This window comes from Lissotriton vulgaris, chromosome 4_1, assembly GCF_964263255.1.
Source record: "Lissotriton vulgaris chromosome 4_1, aLisVul1.2, whole genome shotgun sequence".
Classification (NCBI taxonomy): Eukaryota; Metazoa; Chordata; class Amphibia; order Caudata; family Salamandridae; genus Lissotriton; species Lissotriton vulgaris.
The window spans coordinates 584,285,721-584,307,577 of record NC_141691.1 but is presented as its reverse complement, the minus strand read 5'-3'; the positions used below and the strand labels follow the sequence as shown (position 1 = coordinate 584,307,577).

The window sequence follows — 21,857 nt, the reverse complement described above, 5'->3', positions numbered from 1 at the left end:
ATCTCTGGTACCCCGCAAAGCAGCTGGACCTGATGGCCTACCTAGCGACCTTCTCCGCATGGACATAAGCGAATGGGGTACGCTGATTGCCTCGCTACTGAACGCAGCTATGGCAGGCGCCCCCCTCCCTGCTTCCTGGATGGCAGCTGAGGTGGTCCCCCTGCACAAGAAAGGCTCAAGAGATGACCCAGCTAATTATAGACCGATTAGCTTAATAGACTGTTCCCAAAAAGTGGCGGGCAAGGTCCTCTTATCTAGGGTCCAGCAGTGGGCAGACGAGAATAAGATACTCTCGGACTTTCAGGCTGGGTTTAGATCCGGGACAGGGACAATAGAACAATCGCTAAGGCTACTCATGATTTACTGGAAGGTCGTCACGATTGGGAAGGGTACTTTATATCTGGCCTTCATCGACCTCCGGACGGCCTTCGATTTGGTGCCTAGAAACAATTTGTGGAAGGTGTTGTGTGACCTCGGTATGCCACCCTACTTGCTCCATCTGATCATGAGGTTCCACGAAAATAACTACGCCCAAATACGTTGGGGGACAAATGGACAAAAGACCCCAAGAATAGAGGTGAATAGAGGTGTACGGCAAGGTTGCGTACTTGCCCCAACCCTGTTCTCCTTATATGTAAATGGGGTGGTGGACTTCTTGACCCAGATTCCAGCAGTCTGGCAGGTCGCCTAATCCCTACCTTGCTCTTTGCTGACGATACTTTACTTTTGTCAAAATCTCCAATGGTCCTCCAGCAGCTTCTTTCTGGATTTGACAACTTCTGCAAGCAGAGAGGTCTTTGTATTAACACAGACAAAACCAAGTATCTCATTGTGAACCCCCCACACAAGTCCGGCCCCCCTCCAACATTGGGGCCTGTTGCACTAGAAAGAACCAAGATGTTTGAATATCTGGGCATTCGCTTGGTGGATTCTATGAAATGGGACTGCCCCTTGACCAAAATGTTGCTGAGCTTAAAAAGAGTGACTGGGGGCCCTGTTGAAAGAGCAGAGAGCAGCATCTACAAGACCAATAGCGGCAGTAATGGACATTTACTCCGCCAGAGGAGTGAGTGCAGCACTTTACGGGGCGGAGCTCTGGGGGATGTCAAACATGAAAGAGCTAACCCGAGCTGAGAATGCCTTCCTGAGAAGCCTAATGTCTCTCGGTCCCTCTGTCCCTATTCTACCCTTGCAACTGGACATGGGTTGCCGGGCGATTGAAGATCAAGCAAAATTACGCCCCCTGCTACTGTGGGCCCGCATCTGGAGAGTGCCAGAGCTCTCAAGCTATGCGGATGGCCTACGGGAGATAATTAATTGCCCTGGTTGGGCAAAAATAAAATGGCTAAGGGACGTTAAGGCTCTACTTACCAATCTGGGGCTGGAAGAAGCATGGCACCAACAGTCAGCCCCGCCCAAATCCATGCTAAAACAACTCTATTGGTCATGGGTGGCAAGCAAAAGGAATTCTTCCTCAACGATTTGTAAATCCACCAGAAATTTTGTGGAGTTTAAAGATGTCCCCATCAGAGAATTGTACCTGGACATTGTTACTGCCCCATGGGATAGATCCCTGTATTTTAAATTTAGAATAGGTCTTCTCCCGGTTATGGAGCTCACATGCCACTGGAAAATTCCATACCAGACTGCGCCATGGTGCCCATTTTGCCCTCAGCGTCGTGAATCTGTCCCCCATCTGTTATTCGAGTGCCCTGCCTATAAGGTTCCCCGCATGAAATGGATAAAACCAATGTGCCTCACCTTGGGCACTAGACATTGTAATGTGGCACTACGAATTTTACTCACAGACACTCGTTCATTCTTCTCATGCGCCACCTCGAAGTACTTAGGTTGGGCATGGCGAATACGGTCAAAAAGACTTAGGCAAATTGTTTAATTATGATTTTAATATATGGTCTGTTTCTGGCCTATTTTTTTTAGCTAATTTAAATAATTTTCCCTTTAGATATTGCAGAAAATATGTTGAGTCTTAGTATATCAAGGGCTTTTTATGTTTTTTACCTAGTAATGTTTTAAATGAATTTATCATGTATGTACGCTTTTTAAGATATTTTTTATGTCGAAATAAAGCCTATTTGACTGACTGACACAGTGCACTGAAGCCCCCATTGTGCTTTCACACTGCACAGAACCACACACCCCGCATACTCTCAGTGCACTGAACCCCACACCCTGCATACACACTGTGCACAGAACCACACACCCTGCATACTCACAGTGCACTGAAGCCCACACCTAGGAATGGGACATGCCCCCACGGAGCCACACGAGGACTCTGAAGCTTTTTTTGGGCACCGTTGGGGCGGCCCGCTGCCATCCGGGCCGCCCTACACTGAAAAGAGCCCTGCCCCAGCCCTAACTCACAGGGCTGCTCCATGCGCTGGGCGGGGGAAGATCTGTGGCCTACGCGGCAGGGCAGGCACCGGCAATGTGCCTCTGGCCCCTCCGCGTCTCTGCAACTCTCGGTGGCGCCTGCGGGGCTCTCACTCCTCAGGAGAGCCCCGCCTTCGCAGCGCCAGACCTCACGATGCGCCGGCCTTCACCCGGTCCCCCATCTCGGGACCGGGACTTTCAAAATGCAGCCCGCAAAGCTCCGGGCGCATTCTTCCTCCGGGGCTCCCCCATCATCCTGGGAGCCCCGCAACTCCCTTGCTGCTTCCGGCGGCGGTGAAGAATCTCCGGTCTCCCTCCATCCCTCCGGGGCTCGCCCATCATCATGGGAGCCCCGCAACTCCAGTGCTGCTTCCGGCGGCGGGGGGGAATCTCCGGTCTCCCTCCATCGCAAGGGAGACCGGCAACGTCTCAATGGCTTCCCCCAAGCAGGGGGAAGCGGAAGTTGCCTCCTTCAGGCCCCGCCTCAGCGAGTTGGTCCCATCCCGGGCACGGGGTAGGCACAATACATGTTGCTACCGGAAAGGGTGCCGTGGGTTGGTAAACTGCACCGCCTCTCACCAAGGCACACATCCACCCGCCGGACCGCAATCTTCCCACCCGCCCAGCTCCATGAAAAAGAAAATGGCGTCCACAAACATCCGGGAAAAAAAAAAAGTAAACACCCACATGTTCGTGACGGCAAAAAAAGGGGCGGAGCTGGAAAAAAACTGCCGAATGCCCAGGAATCTGCTCCAACATTTACTGGCACATCTCTCTTCCAATGGTTAGCCTCCATTTATGGAGCTGGCCAATGGAAGAGAGAGGCGGGTTAAAGCCCCGTACTGAAGATCAAAAGATTTCGCCTGCGCGACACTGCTGCGCAGTGAACGCCAGGTGAAACCTAAAAAGGATCAAAGACAGGAGGGCCAACCCCACGAAGATCAAACCAAGGAGGACCAAGGGGCCAGAAGAAGGTGTCCCAGGACCAGGAAGACCACGACCAGAAAGGAAGAGGGCTAGCATATCCTGGAGACCCTATATTAGAATGTCCAGGAGGAGTATAAAGGAACAGGACGCCCAGCACTCCATGAACCAGGGAGATCAGCAATATAGGAACTAGGAGAACCATTGCCAGAGAGAAGAGGAAGACCAGACTCACAGGGCCATTACTAGGAGGACCATAATAGGGGGGACCAGAGTCAGATGGACAAGAACAAGGTGGAAAAGGAAAACCAGGAGGACTAGCAGGATGGAGCAGGAGAAGTGGGAGATCAGGAGTGATAGGGAAACCAAGGACAGTGTGACCAGCACCAAATTCCCCAATACATGAAGACCAGAAAAAGGAGAAACAGAACTAAGACCAGAACAACATGGACCAGGAGAACTATACGCAGATAGATTAAGAATGGGCAAGCCAGGGGACTAGATAAACCTGGGGAGCATGACCAGGAGAACTGATAGACTAGAATTAGGGTGAGGGGGGGTGAAAAGATTCAAGCCCAGGAACCTTTGAAACAGGAGCCCCAGAATCCAAGGACTAAGTGCAGGAGTACATGGGAATGACAACATGCCCGACAAGAAAGTACAGGGTCTGGAAGTTCTAAGGCTAGCATGAACCTGAAGTCAAGGAACATAAGAACTAGGAAAAGATAGGATGATCTGTCGTGGGCCACAACAAGTTTGGGCAGAACCATGAGGGCAAGGAGGGAAGAGATCAGGACCTGGATGGCAAAGGTAAGTAGTACCAGGACAAGTAGGAAAGGGACTAGGAGACCAGGGGAACCAGGGGAACCAGTACCAAGGGCACCCAGAAGGTCAGAGCAGAAAGGACTAAGTGAACTCAAATGATTATGACCAGGGGTATGGGATACAGGTACAAGGGGGCCAAGAAGACCATGACCTATAGGGCTCAGATTACCAAGTGGGGCAGAGCAATCATTACTGGTAGGAGGACGAGGTTGAGGAGCATTAGAGGTAAGAAGGCCAACTAAACTCTTAAAGACTAAGGAGACCAGATATTAATGAGCAGGATCAAAATGACCAGGCCCATGAGGACCTGAACAAGGAGAACCTGGATCGAGTGGGCCAGGATCAATGGCTGCAGTACCAGTAAAACTAAGAGGACAGGTCCAGGTGGGCCAGTACAACCCAAAACAAGTGGACAAAGACTAAGATGGCCAGGGCACAAGAGACTAGATGGACCAGGACCTGTGGTACCAGGAGTGAGTAGAAACAAGACCAGGTGACCAGGGCCAAGAGGATCATAATGGATCGGAACAGTTTAGTTCTTCCTGAGTGACGACGTAGGGTATATGTTAGGACCGAGGGGTAGACCAGCAGTTTCTTGTGTTAAAGGTGACAATGTTTCTAAGTAGGGCTGCCCTTTTGTCTGTGCAAAATGACTATTCAGGAAGGCTGATGACAGCCGGGTGCTGAGATTTCACACTTTTGTGTCCTTAATTTGGATACTCTTGCTTGGAACCAGAACTATTGCTAATGCTGTTTGAGCTATCACCTAGCACAAAGGCGACAACCAGAAAATTACATTTAAAAGAGAACGACTCCAAGTCAGTTCTACAACCTCAGTAGTGGATTCACATCCACTGTCTAGAAAATAAGTTTAAAAGAGGAACTGTAAAATGATTGAACCATAGGTCACATGAATAGAGGTAACAAAATGTATCGGTTTATTCAGTGTCTTATTTCTTAAAATATTTGCAATAAAGTAAATAATTAAAACATCTCTATGAATTTATTTTCTTCTTTGTCTTTGATGCCTATATATTTCTCTGATTTACTGGGAATAATCATTCCTGTTTCAATGACATCCAGTTCAATTAATTATAGGCCCATTGCTTTCCTCGTGGCTCCTCAACGGAATATATTCTATGTCGGGCCAACAGACTAGGGGTCATCGAAGGGCAAACTTTACAGTCAACCCTTTTGGGGTGAAACCTGGCTGTAAGGGACTGAGAAAAAAAATAATGAACATGGCATCCTGGGAGAGACCCTCAGCGTGTATGGGCCATTAGTTTGTTGTTTTTAAAAAACAAACTCACACTTTGGTAGTTTGTTTTTGAAAAACAAAAAAACTTTTGAAAAGTTAGCTGGATGACCATCATGTCTGAAGGTATTGTCTGGCAAACATTTCCTGCATAGACAACCACAATCACAGCAGTTCCTGTTGATGTAGAAAGTTGTCCACAGGGCTGGGGGACTACTCTAAATTGTGCAGGCGTAGGTCCCTCTGGATGTTGGAGGTATTGTTCTCCGATATCCTGACAAAGTTAACTTTGTTCCTCAAACAGGCTCATAGTGTTTCTTCCTTCCATTATGGGATCGGAATGAAACCTCTCAATTATACTGTGTAGGTGAATTAATGAGGGGCCCTATGCATTTTGTTTATTTTGATAATATCCCCCTAAATATTAGATGGCATTATGGCACTGGTATGCAACATTTTCAGTACTGCCCTTTGCTTTTACAAATCATTGTTTTCAATTGTCTCGTCTGATTTGTTTAATTGAACTGAACCAGAATTAATAATTTCAGAATTCACTGATTTACTGCAGAAAAAAAGAGGTGTTCTGATAACATGGAGCATTCTGGTAATCCTATATCTAGCCCTGGTACTTTCCCATGGCTTTGTAAGTAAGAGTGACTACATAGCTGTAGCGGACTAAGCAGCTCCAACCAGTCTTGTAAAGGTTCTAATCATATTTATCATTAGCCACCTGTGCAGGTAAACTTAAAGGAGTAGGAGCATGTGGGGCACAAGGGTGTAATGAGTGACATTCTGTGCCATGTCTGTCAAAATAACTTGGTAATATTCAAACATATGAGACCTGATTGGAGATTTGTAATGCGCGACTTTGCCCAGAGGCGTCAAGGCGCAGAGGATGGAAAATCGCCAGGTGCAACTAGTGAGCATAGGAGAACTAGGGATAGGCTTCAACAAAAAGCAGGGTTTTGACCTCTAGACCTAAAAGTATGGGTGGCCGTAACCTGCGTAATTTTCTGTAGCATAATTACATGGAATAGCTGTATGGGTATGGGTGGCCGTAACCTGCGTAATTTTCTGTAGCATAATTACATGGAATAGCTGTAAAGTTATTCAGAATTATGCGTAACCCAAAAGTTAGCGCTATTTTCTTAGCACAAAATGCACCCTCATATCCAAAATGGACCAAGGATGCATTACGCACTAAGTAAATATCACTAAATGCAACAGAACGGGAACAGCAGCAGCAGGCAGCCGCTCGCACTTGCTAAATTTGTTATTTCTGTACGCCTGCAGTAGGATTTTTGCCCCAAATTAATCTTAATTATGCGATTGGGTGAGGCTGATCTTGTCCTGCCTGAGACGTTGACAATTGTCCTTCCCAAGGGCTTTCCTCGAGACCCACAAGACATTCAAACGGTCTCCACGACCAGTTGGGCCTGGGAAAAGCTAAGGCGGGTTACGGATACAGCCACCCTCTATTCCACAGCCTTGCCCATTCCCAATTATTATTATTATTATTATTTGAAGCTTGTAAAGCGCGCGGCTAGCCCCAACGGGGGTGTCCCAGCGCTACAGACTGAGGCGGCACCAAGGAGTCAGGCGAGGCATGGCTATAGGTTGGAAAAAGATATGTTTTCAGTTTGAGTCGGAACACTGGTTCAGATGTGATCAGCCGAAGACACAGTGGGAGGCTATTCCACAGTTTGGCCGTCACCACAGCGAAGGCTCTTCCCCCTGTCCTAGAACAGCAAAAGCGGGGAGAGTAGAGAAGGCGAAGATGGTTAGATCTCAGAGCGCGAGCAGACTTAACTGGCTTTAGTCTGCGTCTGAGATATGCCAGGCCAAGGCCATTAAGTGCCCTGAAAGCCAGCATCAAGGATTTAATTTGGATGCTATAAATGACTGGCAGCCAATGAAGTTTCCTCAGGTGTGGGGCGATTGAGTGGTGATAGGGAATATTACAGATCAGCCTAGCAGCAGCATTCTGCACCAGTTGTAGTTGTTTAATCAGGTATGCCGGAGCTCCAGCATACAGGCTGTTGGAATAGTCCAGGTGTTAGGTGATTAAAGCATGGATGATAGTCCTGCACGAGTCGAGGGGGAGGAAAAGAAGAATTTTCCTAATCATGCGGAGCTTACCAAAGCAAGCCGAGGTGACCTTATTGATTTGTGTCTCACAGGAAAATTTATTGTCAAAATGAAAGCCCAGGTTTCGTGCTGATTTAACTGGGACCAGGGGGGCATAAGGTCTGATGGGCAACACAAAATAGAAGGAAGTAAGGTGCTCTGGTTGAAGAATAACACCTCAGTTTTATCGGTGTTCAGTTTAAGGGTGTTGAGAGTCATCCAGGAGGAGATGTTAATGAGGCAGCGCCTAAAGTTGGTAAAGCCGCCGTCAGAGTGATCTCTAAAGGAAAACACCAGTTGAGTGTCATCCACGTAAGAGATCACTCTGACCCTCCAGGATTCAACAACCTCAGCCAGAGAAGAAAGGTAAACTTTAAAAAAGAGAGGAATAAGTGCAGAGCCCTGTGGTACGCCACAAGTAAGCGGTTTATCCTCAAAAGGTCAAAGGTGAACCCGCTGCGTTCTGCCCGCCAGAAAAGACCTAATCCAGGCCAAAGGGGTGTCCTGTATCCCAAAGCTGGATAGTCTATCCAGCAGGATGGTATGCGAGACGGTATTGAACTCCGCGGATAAGTAGAAGAGCACCAACATGGCCTCTTCGCCTACATCCACGCATTCACGAATACTCTCGGATGCCTCCAGTAGGGCAGTCTCTGTGCTGAAACCGGATCTGAAGCCCGACTGTGAGTCATGGAGTAGTAGTCTGGACTCCAGATATTCGGCTAGTTGCTCTTGCACAACTTTCTTAAGTATTTTGTCTGGCTTAGGGAGAAGCGAGATAGGCCGATAATTACTGAACACTGAGGGGTCAGCGTCAGCTTTCTTCAAGATGGGGATCAGCATAGCCTGCTTCCATAAGGAGGGAAACTGTCCCGAGAGTAGCAATGTATTCCATATGGAGAGTAATGGGCCTACAAAGGTGGGGGCCAAAATGCTGAGTACCTGGGCGGGGGCAGGGTCGAGAGGTGACCCGGACTTACATAATCGAAGCATGGTCAGTGCAGTGTCCATGGACAAGGGTTTGAAAAATACAAACCCCTCCTCAACGGGGACCCTGGGGATTGACAAAGGTGATGCAGAGGTGGGAGTGAAAGAGGCAGAAATATCAGCAATTTTATCATAGAATAAATTCGATAGACCGTCACAGAGGGTTTGACTAGGTGGGATCGGACACGACAAGGTTGAGGGTTTGGCAAATTCCTTCACAATTTTAAATAACATTTTGGAAGAGTTCTCGGCTGCATTAATTTTGCTGACAAAATATTCCCTCATAGTGGCACGCTTAAGTTTATGAAATCTTTTTAATGCGGATCTGTAGGTGGCTTTGGCGACGGTATCATACGATTGTCTCCAATTGCGTTCCAGTTTTTTACAATTCCTTTTTCTATGCTAAGGACCACAGAAAACCAAGGTGCAGAGGGCTTCGTTCTAAATGAAGATATGGGTCTTGAAGGGGCAATGGCGTCAATAGCAGAGGAAAGGTTGGAGTTGAAGTTGGAAACGTCATTATTCAGATCATTGAATGTCTGTCTGAATGATTTGGGCAGCCTAGGTTCAAGGGCATTGCAGCTATATCTGATGGCTGGGAAATAGTCAACTGGAAAGGGATCAGGTAAATGGTCAGACCAAGTGAGGGGTATCGGAGAGAAGGTTGTGAGACCAGAATGATTGGAAAATATCAGATCAAGGGTATGGCCTGCGAGGTGTGTCCCTGCCGCATGTTGAGGCCATGCATGGTATCCAGGAGATATCTAGCCTTTGTGCATGTGGTGACGTCCACATGAGTGTTAAAATCTCCAACAATAAAATGGGGTGTTTAAGGGAGAGATCCGCAATAGAGGCAAGGAGTTCTGTGATAGAAGATGGCGAGGCGCCAGGGGGGATTATATAGCAAGATACCAGCTAGAATAAGAGTGGAGGCATCTAGGATGGAAAAATACATAGCTTCGACAGGCCCAAGGTTGGTACGTTTTCTAGACGTGATCCTCCAGTGGGATCGAAGGATAATGTTGATCCCGCCACCTGCCTTAAGACTCGGGCGATGGATCCCAACAAAGCGAAAGTCTGGGGGAATTGCCAAATTAATATCAGGGTTGGAGGAATCCTTGAACCATGTCTCTGTTAAGAACATAAGATCCCAAGAGTGGGTCGAAAGAGAGAGACAAATATCTTCGCGTGACACAGGAGAGATCTACAATTCAACCGGCAGGCTTTGATAGATTTTGGGGGATTGGTGTGCAGGGCACCCCTGGCCTGTAAGGGGGGAAGTTTACTGAAAGGTTTCAAAGTGAACGAACAGTTATCACATCTGAAATCATCCTTAACAAGTCCAGACAGACTACAGCTTACAGGGCGAGTGCAGTCACCTTGGCTCAAAGTCAATAACTGGGACCTAGTCCAACATAGTCCAATAGTGCGAGTGCAGCCGGCAGCATGGCTGGCGCTGGTCGCGGACGGGCACAGACGGGCTTGCCTTAGGCGCGCCAGTGGCGCGTACGCTGTGCGTAGGGAAAGGCATGTCCGTTAAGTAGTCATGACCAGGAATGCAGGTAAACACACACACTTTGTCAAATGTAAAATATAAAAACAATTTTAAAAATAGCGAGTAGAGGTAGCGTCCACCTACTGCAGCTAGCGCGAGAACCCTCGGTGCAGCACGCGTCCGCTGCGCGTAGGGAAAGGCATGTCCATTAAGTAGGTTAGAATGCTAACACCTCGCTCCACCCTCCGAGCCGGATATGCCGCTCGCCCACCCTTACTACCCTCCACAACAATCGACAAGCCTGTGGTGGACCGGGTAGGAGCGGAAGAGTGAAGGTATGGGTCATAAGAGTAGTCGTGGCCAGGATGCAGGTAAACACACACACTTTGTCAAATGAAAAAGATAAAAACAATTTTGAAAATAGAGAGTAGAGGTAGCGTCCACCTACTGCAGCTAGCGCGAAAACCCTTGGTGCAGCACGCGTCTGCTGCGCGTAGGGAAAGGCATATCCGTTAAGTAGGCTAGAATGCTAACCCATCGCTCCACCCTCCCAGCTGGAAATGACGCTCGGCCGCCCTCACTACCCTCCACAACAATCGGGCAAGCCCGTGGTGGACCGAGGTAGGGGTGGAAGAGTGAAGGTATGGGGCATAAGAGTAGTCGTGCCCAGGAATGCAGGTAAACACACACACTTTGTCAAATGACTGCCGATCATGGGTGAAAGACTCATACAACGTACCTTCGCTAAATTTGACATTGCTAAAATTGGTGATCTGTTCCCCGACGGACACGCTTTTGACGCCAATGACGAGTCTAGGTACCCTGATGCCACCTTCATGGCCAAATTTGTATTACTGCGGGTTCGCTCTTCTCTGCACGCCACATTCACGGAGTTTCCCCTCGAACCGACTTCATTCACCCCTCTCACTCTAGTCATTGAGAGCATCCAGGGGGTCCACCTTATTTTCAAGCTCTATAGGGCTTGCGCAACCCTCGTCCCACTTAATGACGACAAGATCCGTTGGGACTGGGAAGACGACTTGGGCAGCTCGATAACGGACGAGCAATGGGCAGCTTGCTGCGTAGTCACGAAAAATGTCTCCCTTAACTGTCGTCACAAGTTGATTCACTTCAAATTTCTTCGTAGAATATATGTTACTCCGGCCAGAGTCCACAGAATCGACCCCTCCCGGCCCCACAACTGCCGTAAATGCGGCGCCCCGCATGCGGACTTCGCACACATAGCTTGGACCTGCCCCCGCATACACGCCTTTTGGATAGAAGTGCACAGAAAGCTGGGGGACATGATCCACTTACCCTTAGTCCCTTCAGCCGAAATTGCCCTCCTAGGCTATGTAGTTAATTTCCCCAAAAGGTCGACAATTCAAAATTTGCTAACATTCGTGACAAGAATTTTCAATTCTATTAAGGACAAGGAGGCGAGGATTATGCTTATACTCATTTCTTTACTGACAAATAGCAGCCAATCACAGAACAGTAAAGAAAAAACAAAACTACGTTACCCATGAACCCAGGGTAACCATAGAGTACACCATTAGTATATAAACTGTCTCAGAGGTAACCACTTCCTCTTTCTTTGTCCAAAATCCATTAGGCAGAACAAGGTAAACATCCGAAATCCAAGAAGAACATCATCTGAAAGGAGCAAAATCCGAACGAGGAGGCGGAGGAACTTCCAAAAGCCACAGGAACAGAAGCAGGCCAACGAGGAGAAGAAATTCGCAGCATATCTTCCACAAGGGCGAAGCCAGAGGAACCTCACTTGGGATCAGAGCCTGAAAAGAGACACAAAGCCGTAATACACATTCCGTGTAATCATGAGCAAATAAAGGGTGGGTAGAGAAAAAACAAGGTAATCATCACAGTACATCAGGAAAGATCCATGAATCATTGCATAGTAAAATATAAATAGATACATGCATATACAACGGGTGGGATAATCCTCGTCTCCTTGTCCTTAATAGAATTGAAAATTCTTGTCACGAATGTTAGCAAATTTTGAATTCTATTTCAGGACAGGAGGCTCCGATTATGCTTGTTCAAAGCTCCTCCACCACAACAGAAGCCACAGTAGGAACAGGCTTGAAGTAAAAAGTCTTAAACACAGAATCTGAGGACCAGTCAGCAGCTTTCATAATGTCACATAGCGTGACACCCAACGAAAAAGCCTTAGAGGCCATGGCTCCCCGAGCCGAATGAGCACCAAATACAGAAACATCAATGCCCGCTTCACCCATAAGCCATTGTACCCAACGAGCCAAAGTGGCCGGGGCAACGGGGCGAAAGGGTTTTTGCAAGGCAATCAACAATTGGCCCTGCATGTTAGATCGATGAAGAGAAGTACTCACCTCATAATCTTTAAGACATTGAACCACACAAAGGTTAGGTCGAGCCGGCAAAGAAGGGTAAGAGATGACCTCTGTGTTAGTTTTAGTGCGCCGAGAAAGGCGAAAGGAAACACCCTCAGGCGTGAAGCTACGACCCGCGAGATCTAAAGCGCGGACGTCTGAGATTCGCTTGCAAGAAAGCAAACACAATAACATAGTAAGCTTGGCTGACAGTTGTTTACGAGTCAACAAGGAATTAACCGGCCAGGCTTCCAGAAAACGTAAGACCACTGAAACGTCCCATAAGGAAACATATTTAGGCCGAGGAGGAGTAGCCATCCGAATACCTTTCAGAATCTTGGCCACGAGAGGATGTTCACCAACAGGCTTCCCATCTACAGGAAGATGACCCGCCGAAATGGCTGAACGGAAATTGTTGATTGTGCAGTAAGCCAAACCCGAAGAAGAGGACAGAGAAGACAGAAAATTGCATATCAAAGAGATATCAGCCGATGTGGGATCAACTTGCCGTTGAGTACACCAATCACTCCAACGTTTCCAGGAGCTTCGGTAACGCTTGTGAGTGTTAGGGGCCCAGGCGTTGCTGAGGAATCTGGTAGCGTCCGCAGAAAGGCCTGGCACCGTCCAACGTTCCCCGAAATTCGCCACGCCAGGAGAAGGAGGGATCCGGATTGAACCAGGGGATGCGGATTCTGCAGTGGATCTAGAAGGAGATTCGCCTTCTGAGGAAGAAGAAAGGGCAGGTCGCATGCCATTTCCAGAAGAACAGGGAACCACGGCTGAGCCCTCCAGAGAGGGGCAATCAGAATCAATTCCGTCTGAAAGCGCGTCACATAGGCCAGAACTCTCGGGAGCATCATGAAAGGAGGAAACGCGTAACAGAGGGTCGACGGCCACGTCTGGAGAAAAGCATCGGTGGCCAGAGCCTCCGGGTCCGGTCTCCAACTGAAAAACTGGGGAAGTTGGGTATTGAGACGGGACGCAAAGAGGTCGATCCGACACGGACCCCAACTGCGAATGAGTTGGCGAAACACCCGAGGATGGAGTCTCCAGTCGCAGAAGTCCTTCAGATATCTGGAGTTCCAGTCCGCCACAAGATTGCGAGACCCGGGGAGGTACTCTGCAATAACTGTGATCTTGTGTTGAAGGCAATAATGCCAGAATTCCTTGGCAATCTCTGCCAACAACCTCGACCGAGTCCCCCCCAGTTTGTTGATGTAACGCACTGCGGAGACATTGTCCATCCGGAGAAGGATGCAGCAGTGGGACTGAAGAGGCGACAGGCATTTGATCGCAAACGACCCCGCCAGCAACTCCAAACAGTTGATGTGGAGTGAAAGTTCCTGTGGAGACCACCGTCCCCCCGTCGAGATTGGACCGCAACGGGCTCCCCAGCCCCAACGACTGGCATCCGATTCGATCACAATCTCCGGAGAGGAGCCGAAAAGAGCCCTGCCGTTCCAGGCTTCCATGTGATCTAACCACCATTGCATCTCCACTCTGGCCTCCTCCGAGAGAGGAATCAAATCGGAATACCGTAGGCCTCGCTGAAGATGTTGAATTTTCAGACGTTGAAGGGCCCGATAATGTAGCGGGGCTGGAAATATCGCTTGCAGGGAAGACGCCAAAAGACCGACTACTCGTGCTAACAACCTCAAAGACACAGTCGGACTCGAGATAATGGAATTCAATTCCCTCTTGATATATCGAATCTTCTGTTGGGGAAGCAGAAGCTGACAAGTGATGGAGTTGACTCTGAACCCCAAGAAATCGATCACCTGAGAAGGATGAAGAACAGATTTGGGAACATTCACCAGAAACCCGAGGGACTGAAGAAGGTCTATGGTCCAGTCTAGAGGAGTCATTAATTTGACCGGACAATCCGCCAGAAGGAGGATGTCGTCCAAATAAATGATCAAACGAACCCCGCGACTGCGGAGAGATTCCACTACAGGACGTAACAGTTTCGTGAAGCACCACGGTGCTGACGAAAGGCCGAAGGGTAAGACCTGATACTGATACCAAGTCCCCAGCCATTGAAACTGCAGAAAACGGCGATGGGGACGGAAGACCGGGACCGAGAGATAAGCATCTTTGAGGTCCAGACGAACCATCCAATCCTGCTCCCTCAAGAGATCTCGCAACATATGGATGCCCTCCATCTTGAAGTGTCTGTATACTACCCCCGCATTGAAATCCTTCAGATTGAGGACCAACCGTGATCCCCCTCCCTTCTTCTCCACCAGAAAAATCGAACTGGCAAATCCCTGAGGATGGCGCACTGTCGGCACAATGGCTCCCTTCAATACCAGAGACTTGAGTTCCTCTGTGATGAACTCCTGACTTTGCCTCGAAAAGTGAAGAGGGAAGGGAGGACGAGACTGGTGGATGGGATGATAAAATTCGATTTTGAATCCCTGAACTGTTTCCAGCACCCAAGCATCGCCTGAGATTGCGCGCCAATTGGCTAGAAAATGGCGGATCCTGCCCCCCAGAACAACACTGCATGCAGGAATAAGCCTCACCTGAAGTGGCGGAATCTTGATATCCGCCGGAGTTGCCGCCTGAACCTCCTTTCCTGTACTGCCCACGTCCTTTCCTGGAAGGGTAGAAGTTAGACCGCTGGGCATAACCGGAATCCTGCTGGCCTCCCTTATGGGACTGGTACCCACGTTGATTGGGTTGGTATTGACCAAGGCCGGACGAGCGTCCCCTGTTTTGTCCGGCCTTGCTGAAAACCGGACGCATGGCCCGCTTCAAGGTGGCCTGTGCCTTGTCAATACTACTAAAAGTATTGACAAAATGTGTGAGCTCCTTCAAGAAGGGCTGGCCGAAAAGAAGACCCTGAGCAGCAGCCCCTGCCTCAGAAGAAGAAAGTTCGGACAATTTAGGGTCCAGTTTCAGCAGAATTGAACGCCGACGTTCACTTGAGAGGGCACAATTGGCGTTCCCTAAAAAGCAGACGGCCCGCTGTGCCCACTGAATGAGCTTGTCAGAATCAACAGTGGAAGATGCCTCCTTGGCACGGAAGCCCAGATCTAACATTTTTGTGATAGGACCAAGGAGGTCCAAGACCTTATCCTGGCAAGCCCGCCAGGAACGGTCCAGACCCTTCTTGGGGTCCTTAGAAAATTTTTTCATGTATGTAAGCATTGTAGTGTCGACCTCAGGAGTGTCCGCCAGGTTATCCGCTAAATCTGGCCGCGGACACTCCGAGCGAAGGCGTGCACGCACGTCCTTATCAAAAGGATGTCGGATATACTGCTGAACATACTCCGCCACAGCCGGGGAGGGAAGCCAGGCAGAAGAATTAGGGTGCACAATATCCTCAGGCTCAAAAGTCAAGACAGGAGGCTGAGAGCAGGCGTCAACAAAATGTTCTTTACATTTACGTTTTTTGGGAGGAGGAGGCAAAACCTCCGAGGAGGAGGAGGAAGCATCATGGTCGTCGCTCTCAACAATTACAGGGACAGCCTTAGACTTGGAGGACAATGACCGAGCTAATCTTCGAAAATCAGAAGAGTGGGGATTACCAGGAGATGAGGACTTCTTGGAAGGGAGCCAACCTTGCTGTTGCGCATATTGCGTCAAATGGCGCTTCAGGGGTGTAATGGCGCGAGCCATAGCTTTGTTCATAGAGTGCTGAACCCCTTTGTCTAGTGCCTCAACGAGGTCCTGCTCAAAAAATTCGGACCCCTCCTCCTCATAGTCACCTTCCTCCTTATCATAATAGGAGCCACTCATTATACACAGGAAGCGTGTGAATACAGCCCACCAGGTGACAAGGAATCAGGTATGTCAGTGACACAGTCTGAGGGAGTGAAAAACCTCACAGTCAGCAAGTTTGAGCAGAAAAAACTGCGTAATAAACAATAGTTAGAGCGTGGAGGGAGGCTTGCCGACCAAAAACACAACCACTCTAGGCAAAGCCTATGCTAATTATCAACCGGGACCGTTTGTGCAAGCTCCGGTGTCAAAACGGGACCAGCTGACAGGCAGTGGGCGTTGTCGTCTTCAGACGCGGTCAGGAGCCGGCGCTGCAATGGCAATAAACGCAGCTGCGCGAGGAAAGCCCTGCGTGACAAAGGTCACGCATGCGCAGTCACCCGGCTCGCCCGACAGCCAAGGAACCTGCTCGCGCTTAACGCGCGCAAGGCAGGACCGTCCCAAACTCCCTCCACCAAAAACGGGACAAACGGCAGCAAGTGCCCGACCCAGGGAGGTGACACACGCTCCCACCGCGCGCGCCGGTCGAGAAATGCACGAACGACCCAAACGGCAGCAAGAGCGCGAGATAAGCGCCGAAGCAAACAGCACACAGCGCATTCAAAGCGGTAAGATTTACATGCAAAATACAAGTCAAAGAACACTGTAATAACAAATATGCACTTAACTGGCTGCGGAGCAGCAAAGAAAGAGGAAGTGGCTACCTCTGAGACAGTTTATATACTAATGGTGTACTCTATGGTTACCCTGGGTTCATGGGTAACGTAGTTTTGTTTTTTCTTTACTGTTCTGTGATTGGCTGCTATTTGTCAGTAAAGAAATGAGTATAAGCATAATCGGAGCCTCCTGTCCTGAAATAGAATTTGCGGCTATCTGTCTCCTAATGGCTAAGAGAGAGGTGGCTATCCACTGGGGCGGCCGGACTGCGCCTTCCATTCAGGGGTGGATGAGCAGCCTTGCCTCTTGCAACACGAGGAGTGAGGTGTACGCTACCACAGTACGGTCTACCTCGCGGCCCAGGGACATATGGGGCCCTTTCAGAATATATCCGGCATCCTTGCAACGCAACCCTCCCTCTCAGTTGGAACAAGGCCTTGTCCCCACAGGAATGGCCTAATTGGGATACATTTCACACAATAAGCGTTGTGTTTTCCGTTTTCTGTTACTTCTATTTTTCTTTATCGTTCCTACAGTCTTGCACCAGATGTTTGGGTGAGGTGTTTTCTCTAGGGTCTGGGCCATGGTGTGTTTCTGGGGGGGCTGCCCACCGCATGTTGAATGTTCCATTGCATATGGCTATGTTTTCCTTGATTTGCTTTTTACGTACTGTGCCTAACTGCGTGTGTAAGATTATTTCATCGTACTTGTGCAATGACTGTGTATTTCATAATGTAACTGGATACTTCCTGACAAAACGCTAATTAAAATTTAAAAAAAAAACAATTATGCGAGCGGGCATCATTGCATAATTTTAAATCACAAGAGTAATGCCGAATTGCCGAAATTACTCCTGAATAAATAAATAACATTGTGTACCGGTCTACCTATAGGTGAATGCCTGCTTGCATTTAAACCAGTTTAGCACCAAGAGCCTCATGACGCAAAATCACAGGATTTGTGACCACAGAATTATTTATCATTATGTATTCAACACCTTTTACGAGTTGGAAAATTCTTGTGACTTGCAAAAACACTTTTGCGATTGTTTCTGAATTGCAAATAGGAGGGGTCATGAAAGGGGTCTCCCCCACCCTTTCCAATTTGGAGAGAAACGTAATGATAGTTTACAAAAGCAATTGCTTGCCAAACCTGTGATAAGTCAACAACCCCCAAGTTGGTATGGTAACTAATTTGCAAAGCGGAAGGGGTCTACTTAGGAGCCCTTTCCCTTTAAGAATCATTTTGGCAGACTTAGAGGGGGAGAAGAATTTCAAAACAAAAACCTTTTTTTTTTTTAAGTTGCATTGTTTTCTTTAAGCAACATACGCTGCTTTAAAAAAAGTTTCAATTTTGGAATGTAGTTATAGGTATGGTGGTGTGCTGTCACTTGAAGGCCACCATCCCTGTGATTACAGCCAATCACAAAGAGTCACAGATTGGTACCTGCATAATGAATATTTAGTAGGCAGATTGTTTTGAAACTCCCTGCAACTCAGTATTTTGTGAACCAACCTAATAGTACATAGGTTGGCTTGTAAAATACTACTTCATTCATAAAATGTTTCAGGACCCTGACTTTCATAAGAAGATAGATTCCAAATATATTCACTCCTCGTTTGCAGTTCTACCGGGTGCTACATACCTGCTAAAGTCTGCATATGGCACAATACCATAAAATGTAAGCTGTTTAGACAGCATGTGGGTAAATAGTGAAGTTTCACTGCTATTTTCAGTGCTTCTGGACAAGTTGTGCATAGTGTCTGCTATTTAGAGAGCCGCCCAGTGAATAATGAAGTTTCTTTTCTATTTACAAGGCCACTGGCAAAACAGTGCATGATTTCTGCTATTTAAACAACAGTCGAAAATTACAGATTTCTTTTTTGCTATTTTCCAGGTTACCTGTGAATTAGTGTATAATATCTGCTATTTAACCAGCAGCCAGGGAAAAAATTATGTTTATTTACCACTTGCTTTGCTGCTGGCAAAATTATAAATAATGCCTGCTGTTGTGCCAGTAGCCAGGTAATGAGTGAAGTTTCTAAGCTGCTAGCTTTACTGCTGGCCAAATAGTACATAACCTCAGCTATGTAGTCAGCTGCCAGGGAAATAGTGAAATGTTTCTGCTACTTGCATGGCCGCGAGCCAGTGCAGAATCTCTATTATAAAGCCAGTGGTCAAGTAAATAACAAAGTTACTCTGATATTTTCAAGGCTGCCAGACAAATAGTAAATAATATCTACTATTTAGGCAAAGTCACTTTTTACCCAGCAGACGGCTAAATAGCTGCTACCCAAGCAAAAAGGTCAGGCAGAGAGTAAAAGACAACAGGGCGAAAGGATAGCGTAGGGGTGGGCGTAGTTCGCGAAGTAGTGCTACGCAAAGTGCACTACGTGAGCTACGCGTAGCATTACGCGAACTGCGTAGTAGCATGTTCGCACTGGGCAAGATGTCGTTTTCAATGATTGCACAGTGCGGGCAAACATCTGGCACTGTGCAATCATTGAAAACGGCATATTGCACAGTGCAAGTTGTACTTTTCTGACGCTCGAGTAGATTTTTACTCGAGCTGCAGCTTTCTCAACGCGGACTGGTAGTTTCTCATCGCGAGCGGTCGCAAGCATGCGCGACCTCTCGCAATGAGAAACCTGACCTCCCCGCGTTGAGAAGCTCGCTGGGAGGTTTATTTTCAATGCTCGCGATCGGCACCTTGATGTTGCTGATCGCGAACAAGGAAAAAGTCTTGCGAGGATGTCATTTTGCTTGCTCGCGGTCGCCAACTTGACGTTGAGGACCGCGAGCAAGCAAAAAATGACCGCTGCACTACGCTACACATGTTTGCACTGTGCTACGTGCAGTTCGCGTAGTGCGAAGTTGCGCAAACTTCATGAGCGTAGCGTAGTGCTTTGCCCAGGGTTAGTTAGAATGACCAACTACCTCACGGTCATTACGGAAACTATCTCCAGTCCCGAACATTTCACTTACAAATTATTGATTTCAGATGTTTAAGTCTAATTACTTACATGGAAACATTAAAAAAGACAACTCCCAGAATGCATTACTCTACTGGGCTAAAATAAAAACCATATCCCTAATAACTTGGAGGGAGGGAGGGAGGTGTCATTTTAGGATAGCGTAGACACAAAGCACTACCGTGGCACCTATCCCAACCGACTCAATTCACCATAGTGTCACGCCACAACTCACCCAATGTCTCACACATGTAAATACCAACATAGACGTCATCCAGAAGCGCAAATAGGGATGTCCAAGAACCCACCCCTCACACTCTACTCAGCTACAGTCAACTCTAGCTCGTAAAAGAACCTGCAAATATGCAATGCACAATGGAAAGAAAGTTAGTTTCCTTTTGCAACACAAAGTTCACATTGCAAAAAGTATCGTGACGTGTTACCGTGGGGGTGGGGGGGACAGTAGGGTATACAAAGGTATTAGCTTTATTGCCCTCACAGTGCATGAAATTGCACTCTCTTGTGCCCACGCCTGCCCAGCCGTCAGGGGTAGGTTATCATTAGTACAACGGGTAGAGTGCACTGGGCACAAGAACTACACATACAGTACAAGCGCCCTTGTGGCAATGAAGCTTTAAATCAACACGGATCTCAGACTACAGCTGTTCACAAATCGGCTTTGCAAGATATTAATTGAATGGTGGGGGTTGGGGGACTTGGAAGAGCATAATCCCTATTATTGTCCGTTGTTGTCATAAGCAGGTTTATTTAACGCTATTTCAAACCACATACTCTCCACCGGCAAAACACACCGGCACCAAAGCCCCCACTCAACCCCTTCTCTCTGAACAAGTCGCTATCTCTTATCAACCAGACATCTAGTTTTTCTTAAAGTAATAACATGTAACATTTCCATTAAACAAACCGATATATTCCAAAGTGTGCATACATTTTTCGCAAATCCATCCTGACAGAGAGTTTCCACATATCATCAAAGCCCGCTTAGACAACATGGTGTGTCACATGTAATGCTTGCATGTTGTTTATGTGTGCAACGTGGGATAAGTGAGCCTTACTTACCAGCTTATCTGTGTAGATCCGGAGCTGTGCACAAAAATATCCAAACGCCTAGCAGTTTTTCTGGAGCGGGGCGGGCTCACTTAACCTACAATCCGAGTTGAAGAGTTGAAATGCACAATTCCATCTCGGGCATAAAAGGGAAGGGGGAGCGGCTGTATGGGATGAAAGGCTGTCCCCAAAGGCAACAGAGCTGCAAACTGACCGCAACAACATGCAGCAGATAAATGACAAGTGAAAGCCCAAGAGTTGCGCGCGATATGGAGTTCGGTAAGGATACACTGCTGAACAATTGCTGAGACTGCTGCTGTTGCTGCTCTAGACCGCCGCCATCTTGGCCGCCGTTGTCATAGCAGTGATTACAACGACGGCTCCAGACTACGGTGTACTGTAAAGGAGAATGGTAGGCAGCGCCAGATGGTCTGGGAAGTGTAGTTTCTTAACTGAGCGCGCGAGGAAAAGTACGTTTTAACAGAGGTATAGCATTAGGCACCCGGGTAGCCCCAGGCGGCACTATTTTTGAGGCGGCCGGCCGCGGCACTGAAGACCCGTTGCGGCGGCAGCGGCCTTTTGCTGGAAATGTCATATTTTTCTTACATTTTAATTCCAAAGTGCAGCATTAGGAATAAAAGGCTAAAAACATGATAAATAGATAAATAACTAAATAAAGTAAGACAGAGTGGTAGCAAACTGGCCAAACTGATTTTATTCACACTGAAACACAGTAGCCCCACTTTTACAGAGTTTGCCAGTGAAGTACAGAGTTTGCCAGTGAAGCGCTATTTTTGTTTTCTTGTCTTTGTTTTCCCTGGACTTGGAACTAGTGCACCAATCCTGGAGGTACTGCAATCTGTGGATTGGAAAACAAAATGTGTGCTGCGGCTCTGCGTCCAGGGATGTGGTCTTTTTACCATACTGCTTACGTTTAGTAAGGATATAAGCGTTGGCCATTGAAATGGGTCCATTCAGGGCCCTGTAGTCGTGTCCTTAACTTTTCAGGCAAAAGCACTCACTGATTTCGGAATAGTGAGTGTAAAAGCTTTACGGTA

General features: G+C 47.8%; 1 protein-coding gene across 4 annotated transcripts in view; it reads right to left on the bottom strand.

Moving 5' to 3' along the window:
- BBS9 (Bardet-Biedl syndrome 9) overlaps positions 1-21,165 on the bottom strand; it is a 2,055,975-nt gene extending 2,034,810 nt beyond the window's left edge. For 2 of the 4 annotated variants that reach the window (XM_086964809.1, XM_086964811.1), the window contains exon 1: positions 20,812-20,949. The gene's annotated coding sequence lies outside the window, so the exon portion shown is untranslated. Of the gene's footprint in view, positions 1-20,811 lie in introns of all 4 variants that reach the window. The other 2 variants (XM_086964810.1, XM_086964812.1) reach the window with 2 other exon arrangements.
- Positions 21,166-21,857: the final 692 nt, after the last annotated feature.